Source organism: Lolium perenne, chromosome 5, assembly GCF_019359855.2.
Source record: "Lolium perenne isolate Kyuss_39 chromosome 5, Kyuss_2.0, whole genome shotgun sequence".
In the NCBI taxonomy this organism is placed as follows: domain Eukaryota; kingdom Viridiplantae; phylum Streptophyta; class Magnoliopsida; order Poales; family Poaceae; genus Lolium; species Lolium perenne.
The window spans coordinates 58,054,125-58,067,683 of NC_067248.2; positions in this window are offsets into that span (position 1 = coordinate 58,054,125).

Below are 13,559 nucleotides of genomic sequence, written 5' to 3' on the forward strand. Positions count from 1 at the left end.
CTTTGTTAGGTGCACGACCCCTGTTGCGTGTACGAAGCTTCACGATGTGCTTCCTTTAACCTTTAAGTTTGATGAAGCTCGCGTGAAGTTTTGCAAGGTTAGCTTCCTTGAAACACTTCCAGAAGATGAAGACATTTTCCTCAAGAAACCAGCCAAGACCTTTTCAGCCAGCATGGAGAATCGTAGTATTACTCAACAGAAGCTTCTAGGTTATCCTGCTGGGTACTCTGATGTAAGCCTTGACATGGATTATGAGGAGAACATCAGAATGACGGACACCACGATGAAGATTCTTGGTGTTTCTGAGGGTTCTCAAGAGGGTCTAGTTAGAGTGAACCTAAAATATCTGCTTTCACCTGAGTATATTGCCCATGCATACTCTGTTGTGCAATCCCCAGACCTTGTCAAGTTTGCTGTTGAATACAACTCCAAGCTTTACATGAAGTTCAAGATCCCAATGATGGCTGAGGTGATGACCAAGAGCCACTACTTTGTTGATAGATTCATTTTCAAGTTCTATTTAGTCAAGACTGTCAGGAAGTGTTCATTCATGGAAGATATTGGCAGGAAATGTCCAGTATACAGTAGGCTCAAGAATGAAGACCATTTCGAAGACCACTTCGAGTCTGCTTGATTTCATAATAGACGATATAGTGCTTTTCCCTTTCCTAAAGTGTTTTTTAGAAGCACAGTATGAACTCTATGTAATGTGGTGCTTTTGTATCAAGGCCTAAATCCCTTGATGTTTGATTTGTGTACTATATCCTTTCTGTGTCTAGGTGGTTTAATGAAACCTTTTTTTAATGCTGCTTTTCGTCGTGTGTAATGGATGCTATTATTTGTATTTTTTACGTAAGTCTGTGCTGGTGATGTGTGTGTGCTGACATTTTTTTATGCACATGTGTGACATATCTGAGTGTCACACATATCTTGCCTGATATACAATATCTTCTTTTGTTTTTAACCTATCATTTTTGTTTTCTGTTCTTTTTTTACCAGGGTATGTCGTACATCACTAAGATGAGGAGGCCATCAGTTACTCGTCATGTTATGAGTATGCTTAGAGAGTATCCGGGGAAAGTGCATGATCTTTACCTTTTCCGTGTGATGGATACTCGGCTTGATGGTATATTCATTTGTCTTGCACTAGCAAAGAAGCTGCTCACTAGGGATTTTCAGTACACTTTTAATCAGGGCAGCAAAACCAAAGTGTTCATCAGGCCCAGTGGGACAGATGATAAAGCTACTCTTCTAGCTGCTTCTGAATATAAGTACATGCTGAATCACTATCATATCAAGATCATCAAGATAGAAGAGCTTCAGTACAAGCCAGTTTCCAAGGATTTCTCTCTGAACAAACCACTGTCGACATTCCCTTGTTCATATGATCATCTCTCAGTTGAAATGATGACTGAATTATCTTATCCTGTTGGTTTCTCTAGCCAAGGTGATAACATTGATGGTTTTTGCAACACAAGAATCTCAGAGACGACCATGAGTCTTCTGGGTATATCTGAAGGAGTGCAATCTGGTCTTCTCAATATCATTGTCAAGTACTTTGTTCAACCTTCAACCATTGGGCTTACACTTGAAGTCATCCCTACAAACTTTGAATTCAAGTTTGCCATTGACCAGAATGAAACTTTTTACATGAAGTTCAAGAAGCCCGAGGAAGCTGAAGCTATTGCTAGGAGGCATTACTTCATTGGAGGCAAAATGATCAAGTTTTACTATGTGAAGACTGTCGAACAGTTGGATGAACAAGATGACACGGGCAAACTGTCTTTCCACAAGAAGCATCATACTGATGATTTCTATGTGCTTTTCTAGTCAATCTATGACTGTGTAGTCGTGCTTTCGTGTCGTTAGTCACCTGGTGCCCTTTGTTTTGTTTCAAAAAACTTGTCATGTAATAAGTAGGTAGCAAGGACTTTACATGTTATTTACTCTTTCAGTGATGTATTTTGCTTTATCATATCTGCAGTCAGTATGTTTTTTTTATCTCTTGGACACTATGATGTAATAAGTCTGTAGCAAGATATGCTATGTTCTTTTTTTAACCTTTTTTTTCACTGTTTTTTTTGTCTCTCTTTTTTGTATGAGTGGTTTTATTGTTCTTCACTTGTATCCTCTTTCATCTGTCTTTTTTTTTGTCATTTTGCCCCTGCTTTTGTATTCAAATCTTCTATTTTTTTACTAGATGTCCAAAATACTGTCTAGCTTGCCGTCATTTTCTACAAGCAGTTATGAATATATTATAATTATTCATGACGCCGGTATCTAGTCTATATTTTTAATTCTTTTAAATTTTTACAGTGGTTTTCTTTAAATGGTTTTTCCATAGTTGGACAGATAAAATGGTTCTCTTTTTTGTAATGCATCGGTACTCATATTCTTAGTTTGTAATAGCTATCGAGCGTGACTGTATGTAGTTACCAACGCTGGTCGAATGTATTTACCGACACTGGGCATTACATATATTTCTTTTTTGCACGTCCTCTTTTTTTATTTTTTATTAGATTATAAAATAGAAATGTTGGATATTTTTTCACTTTACTTATGCATAGCTCACTCCTTTTATAGTGGTTGCTTATTCTCTTTTTTTTTCAGCTCAACTCAAGGAGCCCGTTATATGCTTTTTGTTCACTGCAAATTTTTTAATGCTACAGTTGGTGGAAGGTGAGACGACTACGCTTCAATAAATAGAGACCCCTTATCACTTCTGCATCTCTTCTCACCCTTGGCTATTCCATTCTCCCTCTTTCTAGGTCAACACATCCACATCGAGCCATTGCTCTTAGTGCTGCTTCTCCCTCAGTCCAGACGGAAGGAATCCTCTTCTATCTATCTATTTTTTGGTGGATCTTTTTCCAAAGCTGCATCTGGACGGTAAGGGTTTTGTTTGCTCTCTTTTTCTTCTTTTGATGTTTCTGAACCCCGCACCTCCATGTGTTTATTTAGTACGAACTCGTTTCATTCCCTTTTTCTGCCCCCCGCCCCCCCTCTGTCTGTTGACCTTTTTTGCTAAATCTAGAAAGTACCATGGACAACAACTTTTTAAATATGTAACCAGATTCTGAAGATTTAACTCTATTTTTAGCAGATCTACAACAATATTCCTGTAGATCTAGTTTACTTTTGTAATCTATGAGAGCTCGTCTTCTATTTCCCTATAGTTTTACTCACGATGTCCCTTTTTCTCATTGTGCAGGGTTTTCCTTTGCTCTTTTCAAGATGGTCTGCAATGTATGTGGTAATCCAGATGGACCATGCAGGGCCAAAACGAGGGATTGCTCTTTTTTCATATCAGAGTTATTGGTTACCTCTGAAGATTGGATGGTACATTTTAATTTTTTATTCTTCGTGTTTTATACTTTGTTTTGTGAGATTTATTTGCTGATTTCCTTTTTATCACTGCACCAATGTATGTTTTTTCTTCTACATATTTTTTGTTTTGCATGTTGTTCACTATACTTTTTTACTTTTTGGCAGAATGTTCCATGCTATGTTAGGAACCAGATAAACATGATATGTGCTGGCAGAACTGATATCCCTGTCGTCTCTCATGAGTCTGGAACCACTTACACTTTCAATGTAGCTATGAATGAGTCGGTAACAAGTTTTTATGGTTGTGGGTGGAAGGAATTTCTGATCATGTCCAATTCCAAACCTGGTGATTTCCTTATGTTTCAAATGACCAATAACCCTGAGACACCAATTAAAGTAGGATGTTGCAAGTCAGCAACAATGTGTCAGTTCAGTAAGGTGCAATCTGGTACGTTGAGTGATTCTGATAGTGAATCAAGTGATGAAGAACCAGATCAAAGTGATTCAAGTGATGGAGAACCAGATCAAGGTTGTACGATTTTTTTTACCTTTTTTTTGCACATGCCTTTACCTATGATGCAAAATGCTTAGACCTTAAACAACATTAACTTATTTCATTCCTTTCTTTTTGTTTTGATTTTCTTGTTATCAGTGTATGATCGACATAGTGTTGTTGTCATGACAAGGCCACTTGATTGGACTATGAATCTCTTGGGTAGGTGGAGAGCAATTGTTAACAGGAGAGGCTTTGGGTTGGGACCATTGTTTCTCCACAAACTCACTGCCACAAACATTAACAATTCGCTGATGGTATGTATGTAATTTGTGTGTCTTTTTATATGTGTCCCTTTTTAAAATGTTTAATTTTTTTGTACTCAAGATCACGATATGAACATGCATGTTTATATATACTCAGGGTTGTTTCTTTTTTTTGTTGTTTGTACTGTGCAGAAAATACCTAGCATGGTTGTCCAGGGTCTTAATCTCGAACCATCAGGTTCCGTGGTTCTATCAGCGGACAACACACCAGATGTCCTTGGACAGTTCTATCCCTCCACTGATGGTAGGATGATAATAAGTGTTCAAGCATGGGGAGAGTTTGCTGAAAAGAAGGGATTAGCAGCTGGTCAAGTGGTGATGTTTCTCTTCCATCAATATGGTGGTATCATCACACGCAGGCAGGGTGTTGTTATTACTGTCGATGTTATTTGAATATGTAACGAATCTGTGTATGTTGGAACATCGTTCCAGTCATTTTGTATCGTTTGAAACACCTTTGTTATCCATTTTCTATGTAACTGAACTATGTTTGTAACTCAACTTTGTTTGAGATCAATGTTTCTTATGTGTTTTTCAAGTGATCTGTATGTATGTGATCCATTTTTTTTATCACAAAGTATGATTGCAACATATTTTGCTATCTACCAATACGAATCACTCATCACATATCTTTTTTGCCATGTAATGTGTTTTTGTTACCAACCCTTATTTTCTGTGTTTTTGTTACCCTACCCCGATATTGAATTGTACTAATATTTCCAAAATCCTAGATTGAAAGTATTCGGCTTTCTAATTTGATTTCTTTTTTTCTTGTTTTGATGTGTTTCGGAATTCAGGGTTCGAATCAATTTTGGTCGCCTGAGGTGCTCGCCGAAGCAGTGCCGTCTGAGGGGGCTCGCTGATGCAGGGCCTTATGAGGTTCTCACCAGAGTTGGGCCGAACGAGGGGTGTGTAGGGGAGAAAGGCACCGAGTCGAGTTGGCTAGGAGGTAGTGGGGGGTGTGCGCAAGGCATGCGGCGACGGGCGTAGGGGGCGAGTCGGTGGTGGCCGAGAGAAGGGATACGGGAGGGTTCCGGAGCGCGAGGAGGACAGAAGGGAGCTGCAGGCCGCGAGAATGGAGACGGTGGCAGTTGTGAGAAGGACAGGACGGATGATGGGTGGGGGCAGTCGTGCAGGGAGGGAGATGTGCGGGGCAGATGCAACTTTCTGAGTTTTTCTGAGGGTGAGACTATTTATCAACCCACTTATTTCTATCAACCCTCTTATTCAGTTTTCACCAATACGTTAATCAATGTTTTTTTTGTCAACTTTGTTTTTCATGTCTAGCGTGTCTTACTCTCTTTTTTGGGCCGTCCCTTGTTTTTAGGCCCAGTCCAGTACAAACACTACAAAGCATGCGTCTTCTCGAACCGACGGAGACCCCACGCGTGCAGTTTCTCCCATTTACAGTTCTGGTCGCTTGAGAAGTGGGAGAGACGGTTGAGACCAGGCGGATAGGACGTTGTTGCAGGTTAAATCTCAAATCTTTGCCCATCCAATCTCTTTTCGATCTTTATTTTCTTCTTAATCTCTTTTCGCATTTCCTGTTTTAGTTGCTTTTTCTAGCGTTTTGCAAGTTCTTAGGGCTTTTTGCTGGAGGAACTAATCTATGTCTCTCTGTTCCTTTTTCTCTCGAATCTGAGTTGCCACTCAAGTAATTTCTTCATCTATTGTTGTTCGAATCTTATCCTAATCGACTATTCTCTTCTGCTCATCCATTTTTATACTATGAATCGACTTTTTTTTATGTCGGAGTGTTTTTACATTTTGCAGGTGAACAGTAAGTACGAACAAAAGGGTTTTTTCTCTCTCTGTAGATTTGTTGCTGTTCATCTTTTCTTTGTCGGGAGATCTGCTTCTGTCTCTAGGCGGTGAGTACTTATCCTTCTTTTTTATGTATTTTTCATTAGCTTTTATCTAGATTTTAACTTTGCAATCTTCATGTTTTTTTAGTATGCATTGTTCTTATTTCTAGGGGTAAGCCAAGAAATGAAATCCAATACTTTTTTTATTTTGGTAATCTAATGGTCTCAAATCCATGTTATTTTACCAGCAGCAAAGTACATATAATGATAATTATCAACATTCATTCATTGTAGTCACCAAGGTTCTTTTTCTTTAATAATCTGCTCATTGATGTTCTTCCCCGTCAGTTATTTGGGGTTATTTTTTAGATAAACAACAGTTATACTTGGTTATGTATGACATTTTTTTTGCAGAGTAAATATCTTTTTATGTTCATGTTTTTTATTACACATTACTTTGCCTAGCAGTAAGCCAACAAAATGTGATCCTATATATTCTTTTTCTCCAGGGGCACTCCGCAGCAAGTTATCTCCCTTTGATGTTCCTTCTCATCTTTTTTCTTTCCACTGACCTCTTCGTGTCCCTCTCGTAATGGATGAGGAAGGCAAGGTTAGCAATCCCAGCAGTGACAAGGATCAGGAAGAAGAGGTTAGCAATCAAAGCAGTGATGCGGATGAAGAGGTGTATGTTAGGACTGACATCACTGAAACCCGTAAGATGTTTGCACATACGGCTGAGATTGAGGTTGTCTATACTGATGACACCCATAAAGCAGCTGAGATTATCGACATGTACGAGCAGTGGCTTATCAAGGAGAAAGACAAGTTCGTGGGCCTTGACTTTGAGTATTGTGACTCAGAATATAAAGATGACTATCGTATTGCGGTTGTTCAACTGTCGATGAACAATCATGTATTGGTATACCAATGGTCTAGGTATGATATTTTCAACTTCCATTTATTTTTTTGTGTGTTCTAGTCAGTGTTGAAAGCAGATTTTTTCATATCTTTATATCCTTCTGTTTTTATGTTTTGCAGTAGCCTGAAGTGGTGTCCGAAACTTATGGATTTCTTACGCAGCGGCGTACATTTTGCTAGCGTTGACATAAGGAATGACAAAATAGCAATCAAGCAAAGTTGGAATATTGAGATACCAGCTGAGTGCCACATTGATCTTCAAGACTTGTTCAAGCTCGATCGTGACAGGACTGGTATGGCTGACATGGCAGCCAGCCTCATAGACAGTAGCTACAAAGTAATGAAGAAGAAGTTCCCATCTATTCAGCACAAGTTCTGGGAGAAGAGTCCGCTTGATGATATTAATATTGAGTATGCAGCCAGAGATGGTTATGTTGCGTATCAACTGTATCGTACAATTCTTGCCTGCAACTATGGACAGCGGCACCTGCTACCTCCGCAAGCAACACCAACAGCATTGCAACCCAGTTCAACGGGTGGCATAGAGGCTTCTTCATCGAGCAGCTCCAAAGGAAAAGTATTGGTTGGCACGAAGCGACCAAGTGGGGATGAAGGGTGGACACACACTCGCATGACTGATGGGCATGAATATTGGAGTGCCGCGTCCTGGAAATTTCCCACGTATTATGAAACAAGCCCTCCTCATTATCTTGCGGGCCGGTGGGATGATTGGCCAGAGGACAAGAAGCCAAAGATAGATTGGAGTGATGATGCCCCTGACGACACACCTGTGTTCTATGCTCTGTGAAGTGTGTATGTTCATACTAGGCTTTTGTAAATGGGTTGAACTACTTGTCTAAATGTAAAGTGTGTGTTTTGCACTTTGAAAAATCTTCAAGAAATTTGCTGTGTGTACGTCAAAAATTCAAGTGTGTGTGAGTGTGTAGCTGAATAAAGGCTACTATGTTTGGCGTGTGATCCTTGTTACAAATGCAAAGCCTGTCTCTACACCTGAACAAATCTTAAACGAAATAATACCGTGTTCATACTGTGTTCATTTTTATGTATGTATCTGAGATGTTACTCTTCATCACAAAAACATGATCAACAAATATGTACCAACCCTCACATGTAATTTTTATCAACAATTGACTTAATGTTTTACCAACCCATCTACTTTTTTGTTACCTCCTTCTTTTTATTTCTCTTTTTTTGTGTAGACAAAAGGTGGTCCTTTTTGTTTTTTAAGGGACCAAGGGAAACAATAATTATCTACCCACACATTCAGTATTCATCAACACATGAGTCCACGTGTTACCGACCCATTTCCATTATTTTTAGCTCCATCTATTTTCTTATATATGAACTTTTTGGTTTCTTTTTGGTTTCTTACGTGAATAGGGGAACCGACTAATCAACCCTCCCATGCACTCTTCATCAACAGGTGACTCAATGTTTTACCAACACATCTCATCTTTTGTTACCTTCTTCTTTTTTCTTTTTCTTTTTGTAGAACAAGGTGGGTCTTTTTTGTTTCTTAAGGGTACAAGGGAAACAATGATTTATCAACCCACACATTCACTATTCATCAACACAAAATTCCATGTGTTACCGTCCCATTTCTATTCTTTTTAGCTCCACCTTTTTTTTGTATATGAATTTTTGTCTTTTTTGTTTTATTAAGGGAATAAGGGAACCTACTAACCAACCCTCACATGCACTCTTCATCAACAGGTGACTCAATGTTTTACAAACCGTTCTACTCTTTTGTTACCTCCTTCCTTTTTTCTTTTTTTTGTGTAGAGAAAGGTGGTCCTTTTTGTTTTTAAGGGAACAGGGGGAAACAATAATTATCAACCCACACATTTACTATTTGATCAAGACATAAGTCCACGTGTTATCGACCCATTTCCATTCTTTTTGTATATGAAATTTGGTCCTTTTTGTTTTCTTAAGTGAACAAGGGAACCTACTTATCAACTATCCCATTCAGTCTTCATTAACAGGTGACTCAATGTTTTACCAACCCATCTACTCTTTTTTGTTACCTCCTTGTTTTATTTCTCTTTTTTTTGTAGAGAAAGGTGGTCCTTTTAGTTTTTTTAAGGGAACAAGGGAATCTACTTATCAACCTTACCATGCACTCTTCATCAACAGGTGACTCAATGTTTTACCAACCCATCTACTATTTTGTTACCTTCTTCTTTTTATTTCTTTTTTTGTGTAGAGAAAGGTGGTCCTATTTGTTTTTTCAGCGAACAAGGGAAAAAATAATTGTCAACCCACACATTGAATTTTTATCGACACATAAGTCCATGTGCTACCGACCAATTTCCATTCTTTTTTCTATATGAAATTTGGTTCTTTTTGTTTTTTAAGGGCACGAGGGAACCTACTTATCAACCCTCCTATTCACTCTTCATCAACAGGTGACTCAATGTTTTACCAACCCATATATTCTTTTGTTACCTCCTTCTTTTATTTCGTTTTTGTGTGTAGACAAAGGTGGTCCTTTTTGTTTTCTTTAGGGAACAAGGGAACATACTTATCAACCCTCCCATTCAATCTTCATCAACAGGTTACTCATTGTTTTACCAACCCATCTATTCTTTTTTTACCTCCTTCTTTTATTTCTTTTTTTTGTGTGTAGAGGAAGGTGGATCTTTTCGTTTTTTAAGGGAACAAGGGAACCTACTAACCAAGCCTGCCATGCACTCTTCATCAACAGGTGACTCAATGTTTTACCAACCCATCTATTCTTTTTGTTACCTCCTTCTTTTTATTTCTTTTTTTTGTGTGTAAATGAAGGTGGTTCTTTTCGTTTTTTAAGGGAACAAATGAATATACTTATCAACCATCCCATGAACTCTTCATCAACACATAAGTCCATGTGTTACTGACCCATTTTTTATTTTCTGTTTCTATATGAAATTTCGGTCCTTTTTCTTTTTTTAAGGCAACAAGGGAACCTACTTATCAACCCTCCTATTCACTCTTCATCAACAGGTGACGCAATGTTTTACCAACCCATATATTCTTTTGTTACCTCCTTCTTTTTTTTCATTTTCTGTGTAGACAAAGGTGGTTCTTTTTATTTTTTAAGGGAACAAGGGAACCTACTTATCAACCCTCCCATGCATTCTTCATCAACAGGTGACTCAATGTTTTACCAACCCATCTACTCTTTTTCTTACCTCCTTCTTTTTATTTCTTTTTTGGTGTAGACAAAGGTGGTCCTTTTTGTTTTTTAAGGGAACAAGGGAAACAATAAATATCAACTCACATATTCACTATTCATCAACACATAAGTCCATGTGTTACCGACTCATTTTTTATTTCCTTTTTCTATATGAAATTTTGGTCCTTTTTATTTTTTTAAGGGAACAAGCGAGCCTACTTACCAACCCTCCCATGCACTCTTCATCAACTCTGTTTGTTACCTCCTTCTTTTATTTCTCTTTTTGTGTAGACAAAGGTGGTCCTTTTTCTTTTTTTTAAGGGAACAAGGGAACCTACTTATCAACCCTCCCATTCACTCTTCATCAACATGTGACTCAATGTTTTACCAACCCATCTATTCTTTTTGTTAGCTCCTTCCTTTATTTCCTTTTTTTGTGTGAAGAGGAAGGTGGTCCTTTTTGTTTTTTAAGGGAACAAGGGAACATACTTATCAACCCTCCCATTCACTCTTCATCAACATGTGACTTAATGTTTTACCAACCCATCTATTCTTTTGTTACCTCCTTCTTTTTTTATGTGTAGAGGAAGGTGGTCCTTTTTATTTTTAAGGGGACAAGGGAACCTACTTATCAACCCTACCATTCACTATTCATCAACATGTGACTCAATGTTTTACCAACCCATCTATTCTTTTGTTACCTCCTTCCTTTATTTCTCTTTTTTGTGTGTAGAGAAAGGTGGTTCTTTTCGTTTTTGAAGGGAATAAGGGAACCCACTTATCAACCCTGCCATGCACTCTTCATCAACAGGCGACTCAATGTTTTACCAACCCATCTACTATTTTCTTACCTCCTTCTTTTTATTTCTTTTTTCGTGTAGACAAAGGTTGTCCTTTTTGTTTTTTAAGGGAACAAGGGAAACAATAATTATCAACCCACATATTCACTATTCATCAACACATAAGTCCATGTGTTACCGGCCCATTTTTTATTTCCTTTTTCTATATGAAATTTTGGTCCTTTTTATTTTTTAAGGGAACAAGCGAGCCTACTTACCAACCCTCCAATACACTCTTCATCAATAGATGACTCAATGTTTTAGCAACTCATCAATTCTTTTTGTTACCTCCTTGTTTTATTTCTCTTTTTGTGTAGACAAAGGTGGTCCTTTTTTTTTTTTTTTTGAGGGAACAAGGGAACCTACTTATCAACCCTCCCATTCACTCTTCATCAACATGTGACTCAATGTTTTACCAACCCATCTATTCTTTTTGTTAGCTCCTTCCTTTATTTTCTTTTTTTGTGTGAAGAGGAAGGTGGTCCTTTTTGTTTTTTAAGGGAACAAGGGAACATACTTATCAACCCTCCCATTCACTCTTCATCAACATGTGACTTAATGTTTTACCAACCCATCTATTCTTTTGTTACCTCCTTCTTTTTTTATGTGTAGAGGAAGGTGGTCCTTTTTATTTTTAAGGGAACAAGGGAACCTACTTATCAACCCTCCCATTCACTATTCATCAACATGTGACTCAATGTTTTACCAACCCATCTATTCTTTTGTTACCTCCTTCCTTTATTTCTCTTTTTTGTGTGTAGAGAAAGGTGGTTCTTTTCGTTTTTGAAGGGAATAAGGGAACCTACTTATCAACCCTGCCATGCACTCTTCATCAACAGGCGACTCAATGTTTTACCAACCCATCTACTATTTTCTTACCTCCTTCTTTTTTATTTCTTTTTTCGTGTAGACAAAGGTGGTCCTTTTTGTTTTTTAAGGGAACAAGGGAAACAATAATTATCAACCCACATATTCACTATTCATCAACACATAAGTCCATGTGTTACCGGCCCATTTTTTATTTCCTTTTTCTATATGAAATTTTGGTCCTTTTTATTTTTTAAGGGAACAAGCAAGCCTACTTACCAACCCTCCAATACATTCTTCATCAATAGATGACTCAATGTTTTAGCAACTCATCAATTCTTTTTGTTACCTCCTTGTTTTATTTCTCTTTTTTGTGTAGACAAAGGTGGTCCTTTTTCTTTTTTTTTGAGGGAACAAGGGAACCTACTTATCAACCCTCCCATTCACTCTTCATCAACATGTGACTCAATGTTTTACCAACCCATCTATTCTTTTTGTTAGCTCCTTCCTTTATTTTCTTTTTTTGTGTGAAGAGGAAGGTGGTCCTTTTTGTTTTTTAAGGGAACAAGGGAACATACTTATCAACCCTCCCATTTACTCTTCATCAACATGTGACTTAATGTTTTACCAACCCATCTATTCTTTTGTTACCTCCTTCTTTTTTTATGTGTAGAGGAAGGTGGTCCTTTTTATTTTTAAGGGAACAAGGGAACCTACTTATGAACCCTCCCATTCACTATTCATCAACATGTGACTCAATGTTTTACCAACCCATCTATTCTTTTGTTACCTCCTTCCTTTTATTTCTCTTTTTTGTGTGTAGAGAAAGGTGGTTCTTTTCGTTTTTGAAGGGAATAAGGGAACCTACTTATCAACCCTGCCATGCACTCTTCATCAACAGGCGACTCAATGTTTTACCAACCCATCTACTCTTTTCTTACCTCCTTCTTTTTATTTCTTTTTTCGTGTAGACAAAGGTGGTCCTTTTTGTTTTTTAAGGGAACAAGGGAAACAATAATTATCAACCCACATATTCACTATTCATCAACACATAAGTCCATGTGTTACCGGCCCATTTTTTATTTCCTTTTTCTATATGAAATTTTGGTCCTTTTTATTTTTTAAGGGAACAAGCGAGCCTACTTACCAACCCTCCAATACACTCTTCATCAATAGATGACTCAATGTTTTAGCAACTCATCAATTCTTTTTGTTACCTCCTTGTTTTATTTCTCTTTTTGTGTAGACAAAGGTGGTCCTTTTTCTTTTTTTTGAGGCAACAAGGGAACCTACTTATCAACCCTCCCATTCACTCTTCATCAACATGTGACTCAATGTTTTACCAACCCATCTATTCTTTTTGTTAGTTCCTTCCTTTATTTTCTTTTTTTGTGTGAAGAGGAAGGTGGTCCTTTTTGTTTTCTAAGGGAACAAGGGAACATACTTATCAACCCTCCCATTAACTCTTCATCAACATGTGACTTAATGTTTTACCAACCCATCTATTCTTTTGTTACCTCCTTCTTTTTTTATGTGTAGAGGAAGGTGGTCCTTTTTATTTTTAAGGGAAAAAGGGAACCTACTTATCAACCCTCCCATTCACTATTCATCAACATGTGACTCAATGTTTTACCAACCCATCTATTCTTTTGTTACCTCCTTCCTTTATTTCTCTTTTTTGTGTGTAGAGAAAGGTGGTTCTTTTCGTTTTTGAAGGGAATAAGGGAACCTACTTATCAACCCTGCCATGCACTCTTCATCAACAGGCGACTCAATGTTTTACCAACCCATCTACTCTTTTCTTACCTCCTTCTTTTTATTTCTTTTTTCGTGTAGACAAAGGTGGTCCTTTTTGTTTTTTAAGGG